General features: G+C 37.5%; 1 protein-coding gene across 6 annotated transcripts in view; it reads left to right on the forward strand.

The window, feature by feature from the left end:
• Positions 1-18,984, forward strand: part of sloth2 (ubiquinol-cytochrome c reductase complex assembly factor 6 sloth 2) — a 369,803-nt gene that overhangs the window by 237,244 nt on the left and 113,575 nt on the right. The window contains exon 1 of one of the 6 annotated variants that reach the window (XM_090392237.1): positions 14,469-14,501. The exons of the other annotated variants lie outside the window; for them this stretch is intronic. The gene's annotated coding sequence lies outside the window, so the exon portion shown is untranslated. Of the gene's footprint in view, positions 1-14,468; positions 14,502-18,984 lie in introns of those variants that run through there. 6 annotated transcript variants of the gene reach the window in all.

Consider the following 18,984-nt stretch of genomic DNA (forward strand, 5'->3'; position numbering starts at 1 on the left):
TTTTTTTAAATGTTTTAATAATTAAATGAATTTCCACATTTATATATATGTATATTATATTTATGTATATTATATATTAATTTTCATTTAAATTTCGATAACTGAATTTTTTCATGAAATTTTTAATTATAAATGTTTATAAAATTATTTAGAAGGTATCTTGTTTTCATGTCACTGAAAATCAAGATAACTTCTGCAATGGTAGCACTGAAATATAATTAGTGGATAATAAAAACAATTCCTCTACTAGAAGTCACAACGATATTTTTTCGGGCGGTTTAGTGCTGAGGAGTGCAAACATCACCTCCACTGAGCTACACATCAGGATGTTAGAAAGAACATAATTAGAGCTTATACACAGATCAGTTGTCAACTCAAGATTTTTTTTCTGAAAGAAGAATGAATTTACACATACCAAAATAAGACACGTTTGAATTTAAATTTTACTTTGTGCTTGACTATAATAGTTTACCCAGATTAATTTAAAGTTATGTTTAATTTTCAGTACAAGTTTCTTTAATTTGTAATGTTTCTTTCATTGCCATGATATTTATCAGAGTTTCTGTGTTTGTCATGGGTTGTGAATGTTATCTCTTATGTGCATTTTATGATGGGCTGTTGAAATATTGTGCTATACTGAATGGATGTACATATTACATTATACCATTCCGTTCCATTATACCATTTCTGCTTTCCTACGGAATATAAACGATCAGATCTTCACGCAGTATTCCAGAGGTGGTCTTATTGCCTTATAAAGTGGAATAATAACCTTATCTCTACTTGTTAATATATTCAATAGCCATGTAATCTGATGTGTTGTTTTGGCCACTTGCAATTCGATCCTCCTCATCATGAAATTCCTGCCATGTTCTCTCAAGGGGTGTACAGGATATGATAGTACTACATGAAAAACTTACTTCACCACTAACTTCCTATCTAGAATTTTCTTCCAAATCAATCTGTTACCTGTCAAGACTTCAACATTATCAGATCTTATATTTCTGTCTTCTAAGACACTTCTTACTGCATCAATCCACCTTTATCTTGGTCTCCCTCTACGTCTCCTTCCTGTCAACCTGGCAGAGAACATTTGTTTTGCTAATCTTTCCGCGCCCATTCTATTTAAGTGACCATACCACCTGAGATTAGCTCTGCTAATGTATTCTTGGATGCTGACAATGTCAAGTTCTTTGTTAATATCCTCATTTTTAATCTGATATTGCCATTGATGCCATCTGCTCATGCCCCTAATCTTTCTCAGGACTCATATCTGCAGCCTCTTATCATTGGTCAAGTGTTTTACTTCTGATCCAGCTCTCATAAGTTAAAACTGGTTTGAACACTGTCTTGTATACAGCTAATTTAGTGTTCCGACTAATTTCTCTCTTATTCCATATGAATTTATTCATTTGACTTCCTACCATACCAGCTTTGTTAATTCTGTTGTCTATTTTCATATTAATTTACAATCTTCACTAAAAATCGTGCCTAAGTAGTTGAAATGTTTCACTTGTTCTATAGGTTCACCATTCACAATGCAGCTGATATTTTCATTGTCTTTGTCTTGTTATTGCTGCACTTCATACCATATCTATTACACCAATTATTCAATTCATTCAGGGAATCTTGCGGACTTGTAGCGGATTTATTTAGAAGTATAACATCGTCCGCATAAAGCAAAGAGCTGACATTAATATCTCCAATTTTGATATCTGGTTTAATACAACTTTCCTTCATAATGTGATCCATATACATATATATATATATATATATATAATGTATATGGATCCATGTATATATATAATGAATAACTGAGGGGATAATGTACATCCTTGTCTGACACCAAATTTAACATTAAACCATCTTCCTATACTTCAATTCTAACTGCTCGCTTACAACTCAAATAAAGACTAAGTATTGCTTGATATAATTCCCGATTGACACCATATAACTGTAGTGTATTGAATAGCTTCTCTCTTGGCATCTTGTCATATGCCTTTTCCAGATCGACAAAACTTAAATAGAGATCTTTCTTATATTCATATGATTTCTCAACTATTTGTCGTAAGGTGAAGACCGGATGCTAACAGTCTCTATTTGGGTGAATCCAACCTGTTCTTCACCAATCTTCTCAACCTTTTCTCAAGTATACTTGCATAAATCTTATCAAGAACAATCAGTAGAGAAATACCTCTGTAATTCTCACATTCAGTTTTATTTCCCTTTTTATATATGGGTACTACGAGCGCTCTACTCCAATCATCGGGAATTCGTCCTCTGTCCAGGCATTTTGAACTATGCAGTGCAGCCACTACAAGACTTTGATTCCTCCATACTTGAGCATTTCTGGTCGAATATTATCATCTACTCCTTTGCCTTTCCACATTTCAGGCCTTTGATGGCTTTTTCTGCTTCCATTATGGATAAGTATTCCTGACTGCATGCCTGTTGAGTGTTTTTTACCATTGTGCTATCACTGCTTGTTTCATTTAGCAATTTTTCGAAGTAATTACTCCATACTTCAAGGATATCTTTTTCTCCAGTTTTCACGTGACCTTATCATCTCTAATTCCTTTTACAGCACTCTTTCCTCCATTTCTGAGCTTCTTCAACAACCTCCAGAATATCTTCCCACCTTCTTGATATTTATTTTCTATGTTCTTACCAAAGTCTTCCCATGACTTTTGTTTAGCTAGTTTTGCACAGTGTTTAGCTTTTTTACATTTTTCTCTGTATTCGCTAAGAGCACAAGCTGACTTATTTGCCAGGAACTTTTGATATGCTTTCTTCTTTTCCTTCACTGCCTCTTTAACTTCCTGTGTCCACCATGGAGTTCTGATTTTTTTATCCTTGCTGAGAACCACACCACATGCCTCTCTGGCAGAATCAATCAGGCTTTCTTCAGGGATTGCCACTGAATCTCCAAGGTTTGATTCCTGTTCTCAAACTCTTTCATTTTTTCTTGAATAATGTTTGTGTATTTTAGTCTACAGTTCACATTTGAGAGCTGCTCAACTTTTATTCGCTTTAAAACTTTCTTATATGTTCAATGTGAAATTCAGTTTTATCCTGCTGCAGTCAATCCTCTAAAAATTAATACCCTCCCCACAATAAAACCGAAATCTCTCGCGTCATCGATTTCCTACGGTTTTATTCCATCAGTATATTACACAGCTTGTCATACTTTCATCCCAAAGTGAATGACTTGTCCACGTTTATTTAGCAGCCATTCACCTTTTCCCATACTGCTAATCTGTTTAAGTTATTTGCAGGGTCTGTACATCCTCTTCGTCGATTACCGCTCTTCTTACTCCGGATAAACAGCAAACAACTGAATATTTCCACTAAAATCAAAGAGGAAATATTCGCTTAGCTCTTCTCATATGGAAGTGGCAGGGTATTTCCTTCCTGAGAATAAGTAAACAGGTAGAGAACACATGCAGTTAATCATAAAATATCAGAGTTGCAATATCCATTTTATGTCCAACAATGATTACTTATTCAATGGAAATGGACTTCGAAAAAACAAAAACTTCTTAAATTTCTACCAAATAAGAAAACTATACATTCTCATATTATATATATATATATATAATGTATGTATGAATGCATGCATTCATAGGCCTTTAGTCAAAAGACTTGTAGTCTTGGCGAAGTTACGTTTGCATCCATAGCACTAGTCCATCCGAAGAAGTCGTTCTCAGTTCGAATCTAGTCGCCAAACTGGAGGAGCATTTCTAAGCCTTTCTTCGACCAGTTTCCGAGTTAGTCCACCTGGGAATGGTCAAATAGGATTTTTCTCCCAGAAACTAGGGTGTTTCGGCCTGTAGGCTGAAGAAAATCGACCATAGAACTCCCACTATCTTATACATTAATATACTGCGTTACAGATAGGGACCACAAGATGGCAACACTTCTCTGCCTGTCTCTCTTCACTGGATGCCGTTTATAATTAGTGATAGTCTTGGCCAATCCAATCTCTGATTAGTTGCGGGTGTAGATCGATTAATATATATTAGTCCCTAAATAATATATATTTAGGGAATAAAAAAGTGGCAGTTTTTTTATTTTTAAAAATCTGCTAAGAATCATCAAAATCAGCTAACGCCTTTTTATTCCCGTATACGGGGAGTAGGCGAGGCCATTTAGCTCTATCTAACTTTTGGAGACTGAGTGGGCACTTCAATCTCCACTGGTACCAATCAGAGATAGATGGCCCAAGGCTATCACTAATTAAGCGGTACTCAGTGAAGAGAGACGGCACAAATGTGCCGCCATCTCGTGGTCCCTAACCCTAACACAATATATTTAATGTCTGAAATAATGTGGGTTCTACGGTCGATTTTCTTGAGTTTATAGGACGAAAAACCCCAGTTTCCGGGAGGAAAAACCTGCTTGCCCGTGCCAGAGATCGACTAACTCGGGAACCGGTCGAAAAAAGGCTTAGAAAAATTTCCTCTAGTCGCCGACTAGACTCGAAACCAAGTCTTCCTTCGTGCGGCCAAGCGCCGTGGTTGGCAAACGCCACATCCACTGAGCTACACAGGCTCATAAATACAAGAATAGTATCGGCCACCAAATAAATAAATCTACTGCTCCATTCCTCAATAGAAATGAACAGAACTCTTGTCATTAGTTGGCAGCTGGTCTCCACAATGCAAGGACCCACCACTATAGGTTCATTAACAGCTATCGTTACCAACAATTTGGCTTTACGCACTTTCGTGAGTAGAATTCCTATAGAAAAAAAAATTGTCTCTAGAATTAGAAGAGAAAAAAATATAAGCCACAGTAAGAGTACTGCAAATGACATGCCAAGGTCAGAATTAGAAAGATCAAGACAGAAGATAAGAAAAATGGTTAAAAATATAGAAATGGTAAAAATGACTTCAACTGCTGGTGTAAACATAAACGTGCAGGCTGAATTCTGATTTCCAAAATTTGAGAGTATAAAAATTCTGCTTGCTAACTTTAGGATATGAAAAGGTATTAGAGGATTTATAAATTAAAAGTTCAGTTGTCGGGCTCTTCGCCCAACAACTGAACTTTTTGAAAATTTGCAGGCAGCTTCTCTTCTTTTAGTGTAAATAGTAAGCGCATGGATATCAATGATGTTAGAAGTATCAATACGCGGGTACGACAAAGAAGTGTGCTTATTCTAACATTCCTAGATATTAACATTGTATTACTTGTAATCAAAAAAAAAATCAACTAACGCCTTTTTCTTCCCTAATAGGGGGTATGCGAGGCCTTTATATCCTATCTAGCTTTTGGAGACTGAGTGGGCAGTTCAATCTCCACCGGTAGCCAATCAGAGATAGCTGGCCCATGTCTATCACTTCGGCGGCTGCTATCACAATAGCAGCCGCCGATGAAGAGGCTGGCAAACAAGTGCGCCATCTCTTGGTACCTAACCCTAACAAGATATGTCACTGTCTGAAATAATGTGGGTACTACGGTCGATTTTCTTGACTTTACGGGACAAAAAAACCAGAGTTTCCGGGAGGAAAAATCCGCTTGCCTGTGCCAGAGATTGACTAACTCGGGAACCGGTCGAAGATAGGCTTAGAAAAAGTTCCTCCAGTCAGCGACTAGACTAGAACCTAGGTCTAACTTCAAGCGGCCAAGCGCAGAGGACGCAAGCGCCACTTCCACTGAGCTGAAAGCGAAAATCCTGCTGTTAATTTTTATGAGATATACAAGTAAACAATTGAGTATACAGGAGGGAAAAGACATTTATCAGTGGCAGAGAGCAATTAACTTAAAAAAGAAACTGACAAACGAGTTGAAAAGGTTCCGTTCCTTCTAGCAAAGGACTAAAATATTTTCTTTCCATGAATCCGATAAAAAATTTTTAGTAAATTAAATGTTTATCACATCCCTTCATTTTCCTATACTCAAACTGTCGTCATAGAAGCATTCAACAGACTACTCATCATCTTGGTAGCTTGCCTCTGAATTCTCAACATCACTTGCTCATCCTTAAGACACCCAGATGATAACAAGACCTGAGCAGTGCCGATATGGCTGTCTTGAAGGTGTTATAAAGAGGAATGATAAATTCATTATTTCTGTTAGTATATTCTTCGATAAACAAGTAATCTTATGAGAGAGCTTGTTTACATTAACAATATACACTCTGAGCTTTAATTCTCTATCCACCAATATACCTAGCTTCATCAACTTCTTGGTGTATAGTTCTATTAATGTGGTTTATATAGATTGTAATTTGTTCATCCGAAAATGCACAACTTTCAGCTTTTCTACATAAAATAGCATCATTGAACATTGATTGAACTGTTAAGCTACTCAGTTTGCATCATTAGCAAACTGAATATTTTGCTTTAGATCATTTCCTATATTATTAAGACCTACAGAAAGTCTGGAGCTCATTGAGGGAGGCCACAGTTCACTCATCCAGCATGTCACGCATTCTTTTAAATTCATTCACGCTATTTGCACTCACAACCTCCAAAAGTTATGAGAAGTATTTCTCTCATGGAGCACGACGGCATATCTAGCTCTCACCCGTTTCTTGACTGCATTCATTCTCATATTCCATGGAAGCCTGCTCATCTTCTCCCCACACTCCATAAAATGAAAAATGCTATCAACTGGTCTCCTGTATGATTTTTTTCAGATGTTTGAAGTTCTGTATCGTATCACCCTTCTTTCTGATGTCTGCCGTCCAGAAAAATCTCACTCCCTGATAACCTACATTCTATAATCCTATTGTCACTTTAACACTCCACTGTATCTGCATCACCTCGGAAACCAGTAGGCCAGATCTTTGCGCATTAGTCCATATGAGGTATCCAAAACTTTGTAAAGTGTCAAAATGACTTCCTTCTTCTCACATGTTAATGTTCGTTAACGTGTAAGTTCATTATGTAGTTATTTTCTGAGTTGTTTTTAGAATTTTTGCAAACATCACCCCTGAACTACAATGTCATCCAGCATAATCTCATCAATACCACCGAATATCTCATTATGCAATGTGTATAATTTTACATTTACTAACGGTGAAATGACAGTCATTTTGACATGCCTACATTTCAGCCTATTCAAATTATATAGCTTGAGAGATGACTGATATCAGTTGCATTCCTGATCACCCTGCTTATCTTAGCAGCATCACCAAATATCTATATGCTACCTGTCAAATCCTTCCCAATTTCATTAATGTAACAATTGAGTCACAATTCATGAGATTATCCCTGGGATACATCACTTGTCACCTTAAACTTTGTAGACTCACACCCCCACCTCACTTTTTGATATCTCTCACTCAGCCATCTTAGGCCTGTGTAGATCAGTGGAAATGGCGCTTTTGTCCTCTGCGCTTGTTCGCTCGAAATTAGACTTAGGTTCAAGTCTTGTCGCGACTGGAGGAACTTTGTCTAAGTCTATTTTCGACCGGCTCCCGAGTTAGTCGATTTCTGGCACGGGCAAGCAGGTTTTCGTCCGTAAACTCAAGATAATCGACCGTAGTACCCACATTATTTCAGACAGTAACATATCTTGTTAGGGTTTGGTACCAAGAGATGGCAACACTTGTTTGCCAGACTCCTCATCAGTGGCTGCCTATAATTAGTGATAGACATGGGGAAGCTATCTTTGATTGGCTACCGGTGGAGATTGAACTGCTAGGTAGTTAGTAGCTAGGTAGGGTGTAAAGGCCTCACCTACTCCCTATAAGGGAATAAAACGCTTAGCTGATTTTAACTCAGCCATCTTCTTGTTCACACCAGTAATTTATAATCCAGTCCCATAACCTCTAATTTATACAACCTTCTGTGCTGAATCCTATCAGAAGCTTTAGCAAAATTCAAAAGTATCATATGATACTTTTGAACTTTGTATATGTATATGCATATCCATTGTCTACCTCCACCATCATATAAATGTAAACAAGTTACTCAAACATGACCTTCCCCTAGCAATTTCCGCAAATTGGAACAATTCCTGTTCCAATTTGCGGAACAGTTCTGTGCTGTATCCCGTCAAACACTTTTCCAAAATCTACTAGTATCATTAGTAGATTTGGGAAATGACATGCATGGTTACATTTTGGAAATGTAACCATGCTCTTTTTTATTGCAAAGTAAGAGTATATATCTCTGTCAACCCATTTCTGTATGCGATCTCTTACCGACTTTTCCAAAATAATCAGCACCAGTCCAAAGAATCTGATAGGTTGATAAACAGACACATCAGAATTTTGTATTCTTGATTTATGTACAAAATAAACAGCAGTGATCCAAAACAGTCTTGCAAAACATACATTACTTGCTTTTTCCTAGATTCTGCCCCTTCATTTACTACTGTCTGCTCATCAGCTACACCCATATCCATCTCCCATTCATTCAGTCTCATTTGTTCCAATTTGCGGAACAGTTCTGTGCTGTATCCCGTCAAACACTTTTCCAAAATCTACTAACTCTTTTTTATTCAACGCAGCCGTCGCTCTATTATAAAAAAAGTTAACAGATTACTGAGGCTTGACCTGCTCAACAAGGCATGCACCCCTTACAGAGTAACATATTCTCATTCATTCGTTATTGAATTCTGTGTTTAAATTATGCCTCCTGCCACTCCCGAAATACTAATTGGTCTGTATACCACAGTCTCCGAGCCTTGTTTATGTAACAGAAAACTATATTGTTTACCTAAACTCCCGAAGGTGGTTAAAGCAGGCAATATAGTTTATTGAGCCATAATTTACTCAGCCTGGTCAGAGCCAATGCCAGTTATTTGCACATTCTTGTAATACGCTAGCTGATATGCCATCAATGGCTGTATTTGTATTAACATTTTGCAAAAGTAGCGGATTAGGTGGCGTATTGGGGGTGTAGAATGGATTTAGTGCTCCTGCAATTTATGTAGCTTTTTCGTATTTTAGTTGATAATATTAGGCTAACTTATTGTAGTTTTCGTTTTAAACACGTGTGATTGACGGACTATATATTCTGTACACAAACCTTTTCTTTGTTTTGTTTTAATGCGATTTTGTCAGTATGGCGCCAATGCGTGGTAGCGCAATGGCGGCAAAGACCACGTTGTCGGGTGATTTTAATTTACGGGATTTTGTGCAGTGCATTGTGTGTGAAATGCATTCGTCGAAAAAAATTAAAGGATATGCAGAACGAAATTGAAACTAGAGAGAGAACTTATTAAATGTTTCAAAAGTGAGTGCTTGTTAGTTGACGAGAACGCAGCAGATGTTAGTAGAGAGGACAGTACCTACTGCAGAGTGGAAAATGATGCCATTAATGTCGAAGGTGCGACCGAGAAAATAGAGGGGTACGAAATGGACATTAATAAAGAAACAGCGCACTTGAATGTTATCCTTCACAGGACAAAGCGCGACATTGAAAAATTGCATTAACGGCAAGAGTTAAGCAGAGCTATAAAAAGAAAGAAGCTGGCAATCAGAAGGAATAATAAAGACAAATAACAAAGAAGCAGGCGGTTCAAAATTGTAAAAAACTCTGAGCGAACAAGTTAAGGAGAAAACAATTTACGGAGACTTGATAAGGGTAGTATTTAATGAAATTGTGACAAAACTGTATTTCCCTGGTGCAAAATTTCACGATATCTCTCTCTCACGTCATCAGGATGCAAAAAGTCAAAGGAAATTATTGTTTTGGTTGGCACAAATGATCGAAATGCGAGAAGTATTCTATAAGGGAGAATGTAAAGTAGTTGTTAAAAGAGGCAAAACTGAAGAGCGAGAAGGTGGAGATTGCAAGTTTCCTAACATGCTGTGATAGAGGCGAACTGAGGAGGATGGCGTTGGTTTCCAATGAGTCTATACGTACATTGTGCAAAAGGAATGATATAGAATTTGTGGATCTGTGGTCTCGGACGGAAAGATGGATTTGTACAATGAAGATGGACTGCACCTGAATGGTTTTGGTGTTGGGTGTCTGGAGAGAACTTTGTTCACAGAGCATGATGACGTGCAAATTTAGGGAAACTGAAGCAATTAAGGGGGAAGCAAGTGAGTTTGTAAGCAATTAGGGTGGAAGAAGTGAGTTATGTGAAGAAACTCATGAAGCGAATGGGAGTGGGAATGACCAAGTGAAGAATCTAGTCTCTCAAGCAAAAATATTGAATAGGGTAATCAATCCAGAAAGTAAAGTTGGGTGGGGAAATAAACGGATGTTGCAGTTTCTATATACTAATGCCAGAACTATCAGGAACAAGGAGTAGTAGTTTTTGGCATTTGTTAGTGCAACTTAGCCGAAAGCTATAGCATTAGTGAGAATTGGCTAACAACAGATGATATACCGTATTTTTTCGTGTATAAGACGCTCCCATTTATAAGCCTAACCTTCACTTTTTCGAATCCAAAATTAAGAAATCGATATTTTAAACATAAAACAGAAAACATTCGATTTTTATTTAAATACTCAAAATATATTTAATAATTAGGTAATATTTTTAAGATACATACTAAGAAATTATGCACCACTCTCAGTGCCGGGGATATAATTTTCTTCATCACGATTAGTTCCAGACATATAACTTTCTTCAACCTCTGCTGCATCACTGCTGTCTTCTGAGTCACTGCCTATATGAGATCATCCTCAGTTCCATCCATGGCATTGCTGATTCCATATTTCTTGAAGGACTTCACAACCACTTCTTACTGCACTCCATTCCATGAGTTTAAGACCCATTTGCATACCCCAGTAATGCTTGTTGTTGTTTTTTTCACTCTTCCTGTCGGTATCAAGTTATTACCTGCTTTTTTTTCGCATCGATTTATTCCATTCTTCTTTCATCAGAGCTTTGAAGGGCTTGTTGATAGAAATATTTAGTGGTTGTAGCTGACCTGAAAATCCACCAGGAATAACTGCTAGCTGCGTTCGCAAATCCGCTGCAACCCGTTTTGTCTTTTCTGTGAAATGTGCTTGGAACTGATCAAACACGAGCAGAGCTGGCCTCTTCGAGAGCCCTCCAGGTCTTCTGGACCAATTCTTTGCAAACCAAATAGCCATAATCTCTTCATTCATCCAGCCGTTTTCATGAACTTGGACAAGAACGCCAGGTGGTATGTTCTCTTTAGGATACGTTTTCCTCTTAAAAATTAGCATGGAGGCAGTTTAGTACCATCCGCACAGCATGAAAGGACAGCAGTATAGTGTGTCTTTTCATGGCTACTTGTTTTGATTGCCACTGTTTTGATCCTTGTCATATCAACAGTTGTGTTGGAAGGTACATCAAAGTTGAGAGGCACCTCACCCATGTTTTCAATCTGATTTGTTTCAAAACCATATTTTTTCCGAAGTTTTATGACATAGTAGTAAAACTGTTGGATTTTATCCTCATAAGCTGGTGGCATTTTCTGGGCTAACTAGGTTCGTGTTCTCATGGCCAACCCTTCTCTCCTCATGAAGTAAAAGCACCATTTTGCCTTTCCTGTAAAATCAACAATGTTCATTTCTTTTGCAAACCTTCTTGCCTCATATTGAATAAGCTTGGTTGACACACATATTTCACTCTGGCGCTGCTCCATAATCCAAGTCTTAAGCTTCGGCACCAAGTGTGTTGCCATTTTGCTGGTTTTTCTCTTAAGGCCCACTTTTTTTTTTTGGCATCTTGAGTAGTTCTCCTGTTTTCTCCACTGCTAATCATACACTTAGTGGGAGGAGGTCCAAACTGTCTCTTTGAAGCTTTATTTCCATGTTCTTTTCCGTAATTGATGACTTTTAACTTGAATTTCGAAGAATATGACAATCGGTTTTTATTTTCGGACATTTTTTATGGGCTAGCGTTCAAAACATTGTTAATGCTTTACCTTACCCCGCCCCGCCGACGAGTTGCAGACGTGTAAACGATTTCAGAGTTTTGATTGGTTTATTCAAAATCAGCCGTAAATGACGTCAATGGACAGATTTAGCAAAGGCTAGTGATTGGCAGAAGCCTGTTCGCAGAAACAAGGTAGCGGCAGTTTCGCCACGGCAACCGCGGGTTACTCAACCGTTACCCCCCCCCCGTATATATGACGACCCCCAATTTTTGGTCTAAAAATTTTAGAAAAAAGTATCATCTTATACACGGAAAATACTGTAATTACGTGGACAGATTGTGAAGGGTATAGTATTTTCAGGGAAGATAGAGAAGATGGCGGGAGTGCTGCTGAGGATAGCGGATGAATTTCATCCAAAAAGAATAGGAGATAGGCGGTAGGACGATTGTTAATTTGAGGCAATCTGGTGTGAGATTAAGGTCAGTAAGACAAAATACTATAGTTAGCTTTTTAGAATTGAATAACAGCTGCGTTGGGCAAAGGAAATGGTTACACGATTGTTCTGCTGGATTTTGCAAAGACATTTATTTATTTATTTATTCGTATGGAGTTTCCTCCCTTTTCTCCCCCCGTCCTTATTGGGGCGAGTTGAGCCCCCTCATGGGGTTAAGTATTTATGGCTGTAGATCCATGTGTGTTCACTGGGCCGGTTTGCCTGTTTGCGGAATGAAAAACGACAGATAAACTTGCGGAAAAACCCTACTGCCGCGTTCCAGACCGGCTAACTTGGCTATGGAAGATCCTCAAATTCGTCACGTGTTCGACGGGAATCGAACCTGGGACACTCCTTCCCCAGTCATGTAGTTGCGAAGCGCAAAGCCACTAGGCTAACCGCACGGACAGAATACGACATGGAACTATGTTACGCAAAACAGAACAAATGGGGATGGATATGACACTGGTTAAGTGGATAAGAAAGTGGCTGCTGGACAAATATCAAAAAGTGGTATATCAAGGTGCAGAATCCAGGCAAAAAAAACAGGTGACTAGTGGTGTGCCACTAGGTTCAGTGCTGGGATCATTGCTGTTTAATTTGTATATAAATGATATAGGAAATAACCTGAAAGGAAATACAGCATTCAGTCGTTTGCCTGTGATGCAAAATTAGGTAGAGCAAGGTGATGTGGAGAGCTTGCAGGACGATTTAAATAAGCTGTAAGTATGGGCAATAGATAATGAGTGTCACTTTAATATCAAGAAATATAAAGTTATGCATTTTGGGATAAACAGATTACAAGCTGTGTTCACATTGATGCCACTGTACTGCAGGAAATAGACGAAGCTTGAGATTTAGAGGTGGTAACAGACAGAGAGTTCAAGTTTAGATGACATATTGCTAAGGTAACCCATACGATTACTTAGCTATTGAAGAACACGTTAACAAGTAGAGATAAGGAAGTTGTTATTCCTCTTTATTTAGAATTGGATCACTGTGCTCAAGTCTGAGCTCCTGGGGATGAAGATGTGGTGGAGAAGATAAGAGACGAATGACCAAGATGGTGAGGGGTCTGTTGAATGTCTCCTATGAAGATAGATTGAGGGTGTGTGGATTGCAGAAATTGGTTGATAGGAGAAAAAGAGGGGTTGTAATAGAACATTTAAGTTGCTTAACAGGTTTTATAGGGTTATTGAAGCGGAAATGTTTCATCAGGTATGCTTAGTAGGGGTGTGAAGACTTAAATTTTTAGCTTAGAATGTTGTGAATGGGTTGCCAGAATCAGTTGTGTATTCTTTGTCTGTTAATAGGTTCAAGGAGAGGTATGATAGATTGTCTGGATAGTTTGGGTCTCCCGTGATGAGTCTTCAGATTCCATACAGGCGCTCATACTATAATAATAATAATAATAATAATAGTATTTTAGTATTAGCATTTAGTATTACTATGGAGTCTAAAGACTCATCACGGGAGGACGAATACTCACAAACCACAATAACGATCATATCTTGCTTTCAAATGAGTGCTGCAACATTCAGTATTGGAGCAGTTACCATCTATTCCGGTAACGCAGTCCACTCGTTGACCACTCACAAAGCAAAAAAGCATTTTTTCACCTCTTTACTTCCATGACCCTCGTACCACCTCTATGGATTACCTCCAGTTCTTACGTCACCCATTATCCCATGCAATAATTCACCTATATGTATTTGGTAGGCTCCTATCAGCAGCTTATACGCCTCAATCATTTCATCCCCTCCTATCCACCAAGCTCTGGTAGACCACATTCTCTCAATCTCTTCTCATACTCAATATTCCACAGTCCTGCAACAGTCTTAGTTGTTTCGCTTCTGTACTTGAAATTCTCCATCCTCTATTCTGACATCAGTTCCTATCACAAAACTATCCTCACTTCGATAATAGACACTTGCACAGTGCGCACTCAGTAAATTAGCTTTTGTCTGCTTCTGTCGCCTCGCTAAAAACAGTACTCTTATAACTGTAGTTATCCTTTCATACTTATTCTTTCTTTTATTATACTATAATTTAAAAATCCTTTGATGCTATTTAATCCCCTTTAAGATACATAAATATATCACTTTCAACACAAATCTGTAGAGCAGAATTGTGAGGTAAAACCCTGCAATTGAATGTATTGTACAGAGATGCTCTCGTAAGAAAATAAAGGTGGCGTTTTGTATCAATTTTGACTTTTTGAAGGCAGTTGAGACATAAAATATGTGTGTACGTATTTTCTTTTATATACATATATATATATATATATATATATATATATACTTTTTTTTTTCTTCTTCTTCTTCTTCTTCTATGGGAATTAGATTATTTCATGAATTTTTAGCGTATTGTTATTTGGGAGGGATTTGAGAAAACTAGTTTCTACAAAAAGAAATGTATGTACATAGTGGGTTTGGCGAAGATTGAAAGAGAATGTCTCGACACGAAATTTGGTTGTGTACTGTACAGTGAAAAAATAAAATAAAAACATTCTAATTAAATTCCCATTAGAAACTTCATGCATGAAACCGCGTGCAGTGTAGTTGAGTGTAACGAAAAGTGAATAACGCAAATTTTTGACGCGAAATTAGCATTTCACAGGCTGTAAATTAATAACCTTAGAAGCATCCTGCATTTAAAAGTGATAATGGTAAACTCTTGATAGGATTTATATTAATTTTGCACAACATTGAAAGATATTTTCCTTCTCATGCTTCGTAATCAACACTACGGTGGTTGTAATCTATCTTTTTTGTCTTTTTCAGTTTGTAGTCCTATTCTACAAGAAATGCAACAAATAGTGTAACTAATTGGTATTGGTAAAATCCATGATAGTGTAACTAAAGATCCATGATATCCATAGTGAATCCTATGATAACATATTATTATTAGAGAATTCCAGAGACCACTGTACACTACACAGCACTTCCCAATCTACTGCTTACACTGTATGCGATCTACCATCTGCACTATACCAACCACTCACTGCACAATATTTTTTGTCTGTTAATTGTGCATGTTCCCTGGCCAGTATTTTAGGATAAAAACCTCAGTTCCCAAGAAGTTAAAAAAAAAAAAAAAACTCCATATGAGATTGGCTAATTTGTTTTCAGTTGAGGGGAAAAAATTAAGGTTCCTCATGTCATGACAAGAATTGAACTCTGGTCTTTTCCAATTGAACTGTGTGAACTGCTGTTCTTTTGTCTGCCCTGCTCTGACAATTTCATTTCACACAGTAAATAAACTGTTTTAAAACAGTGGAAAACATTTATGATATTTTCCAAAGTTTCAATAAAATCCAGAAAATAAAAGTACACGTGATTTTGTTATTTAATGTATTAGAAAAATGATAACGTCAGTCATGCCATTTATCCAAACTTTGTTTAGGATAGATGACATGACTGCCATTATTAAAAATACACTGCCTGGAAAAAAAAAAAAAAAAAAAAAAAAAAAAAAAACACATTTCCCATGAATATTTTATTTTTAACAGTGTCTCTATGACAAATATTTGATATAATAGGCATCCTGGCATGCAAATTCATAGTATCTAATAGAAGTTGATCTACCAATATCAGCAGGTTCTGCAAATTGTATTCCCTCAATCAGTCTTCATATCCCTCATTCCACAGATCCAGCACGACTTAGAGAATCTTCTCTGAATCCTCTAAAGATATCATCCACTTGAAAACTAGGAGACCAGAACTGTAATCCATATGCAGATATGATTCAAGGCCTGAATCAAGCAAAGAGGTAACTGAAACTGTCACCTCTTTGCTTCTGCATGTTAAGATGTTCTCCTCATCATTGCCATATATCTGTCGTGATGTTCGTACAATTTTAGCAATGTGAGCACTAAACTTGAAGTCTGTCTATCATCACTCCCAGATCTCTCATCTCTTCCATCTTCAAAATTACTTCATTAATTGTATACTCTACATTTCATCCTTGCCTACCATGTTTCAAGATGGTACGCTTTGCAACATTAATCTGCAACATAGATCCATTTACACAGTCTATTGATATCCTCCTGTAAGTCTACATCTGTTCTGTTGCCCATAGTTCAATTTTACATCAACTGTAAAAAGCTGCATATATCCAGTTAAGCCTGTCTCAATATCATTAACATACAAGTTAAACAATGTCTCCAGAACAGACCCATGTGGCACTCAGCTGGTGACCTTCCTCTTTTGGGATACCATTCCCCCCCCCCCACTATATCCCTTATTCAGTAAATTCATCATCCTATTGTAGTACTTAAGCAGATTGCTAAAACATGACTTTTCCTTAATAAACCTATGCTGTTCATCATAAAGGATACTGCTATTATCAACCTAGTTACGAATCCTAGTTCCCACCAACCTTGCACCTTAACCACAACCCCTAGACAAGCAGACCAGCCTATAATTTGTATCCTTGGCATCCTATCCTCCTTTCTTGTGAAGTATTAACCAACAATATTAACCTCTTTCTACTCCTTTGGATCTTGCCTTACTACAGGACTCATGTTCAACAGGAGTTTGTGGGTACCAGGGTACCATTAATTCATTATAAACAACAAAGTATGCAGTTATCAAAATTCCTGCTAAGTGCTCTATCAGCCTATCAGATTTGTCAAGTAAAGATTGACTTTTAAAAGAAGATTTAATAAACATTGAATTTTTCTGATGCAGTATCAATAATTTTATAGCATTTTCTAACAGAATTTGGGTTTTGGTGCTGATTTTTTTCTCAAATTATTATTATTTTTTTATAAAATGATATTGATAACAATGATTGTTGCATTCCATTATGTTGAAATTTGCCTATTCTTAAAAAAAAGTGATTAACTTTTTTACAGCACATACATGCATGCAATTATCTATATTTTGCAATATATTACACATAATGCAATACATGATCTATATAAATGGCAGGCAATATCAAGTAGAGTGATGTAGGCGAATATCAGAATGGGAAAGTGGACAATGAGACTTATTTGTGCCTAAGGTCCCCACAGAAGGTTCTAAGGTAGAAGTGAAGGAATTTTTTGAGGCTTTAGAGAAATCAACTGACACAATGAAAAAGGAAAAGTTTGTCCTTGTTGGAAATGACTGTCAGACATGCAGAAACATTTTGGGAAAATTTGGACGAAAGCTAATAATAATGGCAAATACCTGTTGGATTTTTGCTCAGAACATGGACTGGTTATTACTAACACAATGTTCCAACATAAAAATGTGCACAAATTCACATGGAGAGAAGAGGCAAGGAATAAGAAAAGTCTCATTGACAATTTTGTTATTATTATTATTATATAGGCACCTCCATGGAGTCCGAAGACTCATATCTATCCACACAATCTATCAAATCTTTCCTTGAACCTATTAACAGAAAAAGCTTGTGTAGAGGCTTAAGTGCTGTGAGGACATTATGTTGGAGGTTTAATGGATTTTTTACAACACTCAAAAAGAATTAAATTAGAATTTAATACTTCCTATATTTCGTCCTAGTCACTAGGACATCTACGGGGATTACAAAAACAATTAATGTAACATGCACACAAAAACTTACAATACTAAGCCCAACCACGTGGGTGACACTAAAGTCCTATCTAGGTGGAGCGCCCTCTAAGGGCGGTAGTAGGTGGCCTGGAATGTAAGGTGGGACCTCTGGTGATGAGTGTTTCCCAAATCTTCGGAAGCTTATGCAACCGTATTTGTTAAGATTTGGTTGGTTTCTGAGAGCTGCTACTGCTTCTAAGAAAAGTCTCTCTTTCTTGAATTTGCTTTGGTGGAGCATGGTGGTTTTCTTCCATGATACTCTGTGGGTGGTGTCCAAAACATGGTCAGCCAAGCCTGAATGGCCATAGTTGTGTTTAACGATGTACGACTTGTGTTCCTCCAGGCAGATGGATGCTGATCTGCCTGTCTGTCCAAAGTACGCAAGCTTACAGGAACAGGGTACTTTGTAAACTCCAGGCAGAGAAAGAGGAGGGAGCTGATCTTTCGTAGAACGGATAAGGGTAGCAAGTTTGCAGTAGGGCTTATATGCTGTGTGTAGGTTATACTTTTTTAGTATCTTGGCTATTTTTTCCGAATTGCCTCGGATGTAGGGTATGGTGATGGCATTTTTAAAATCTTGTTGACGAGAGGGACGGGGAATGGGGGAGGAATTGATTATTTTTTTGATACTGTGTTCGCTGTAGCCATTGGAGAGGAGCTCTCCAATGGCTACAACGAACACATCATATTCACTTGCTTTAGATGAGAGCACAGATGTGAAGTATACAACGCAACTGGCTATCTTTGTCTGTGGCATTGATCAACAATTCAATGTGACAGAAGAACTGCTAGTGCTCGTACCTATGAAGGGAATGACGAAAGGCACTGATATTCTTGAAGCCAAGAAAACGCTCCAGCATTTCGACCTCAGCTTAATCAACCTCGAGGGTGTGGTAATTTATGTGCCTGCTATGGTGGAAAAGAAAGAAGGGTTTGTTGCGCTGCTATGGAAAGAACTGGAACTAAAAGGAAAATATTTCGTCCATTACCACTGTTTTTAATCCACCAGGAGAATTTGTGCACGAAAACTATTGGATTTGAGAATGTCATGAAAGTTATTGTGACTGTTTTCGTCAACATTATTAGGGCAAGAGGATTGAATCATCGTCAATTCCAAGAGTTTTTGATCCAAGAGTGTGAAGGGGATCACGCTGATGTTAGTGATGTGT

This window comes from Typopeltis vanoorti, chromosome 5, assembly GCF_054136105.1.
Source record: "Typopeltis vanoorti isolate ZY-2024b chromosome 5, IOZ_Tvanoo_1.0, whole genome shotgun sequence".
Taxonomy (NCBI): domain Eukaryota; kingdom Metazoa; phylum Arthropoda; class Arachnida; order Uropygi; family Thelyphonidae; genus Typopeltis; species Typopeltis vanoorti.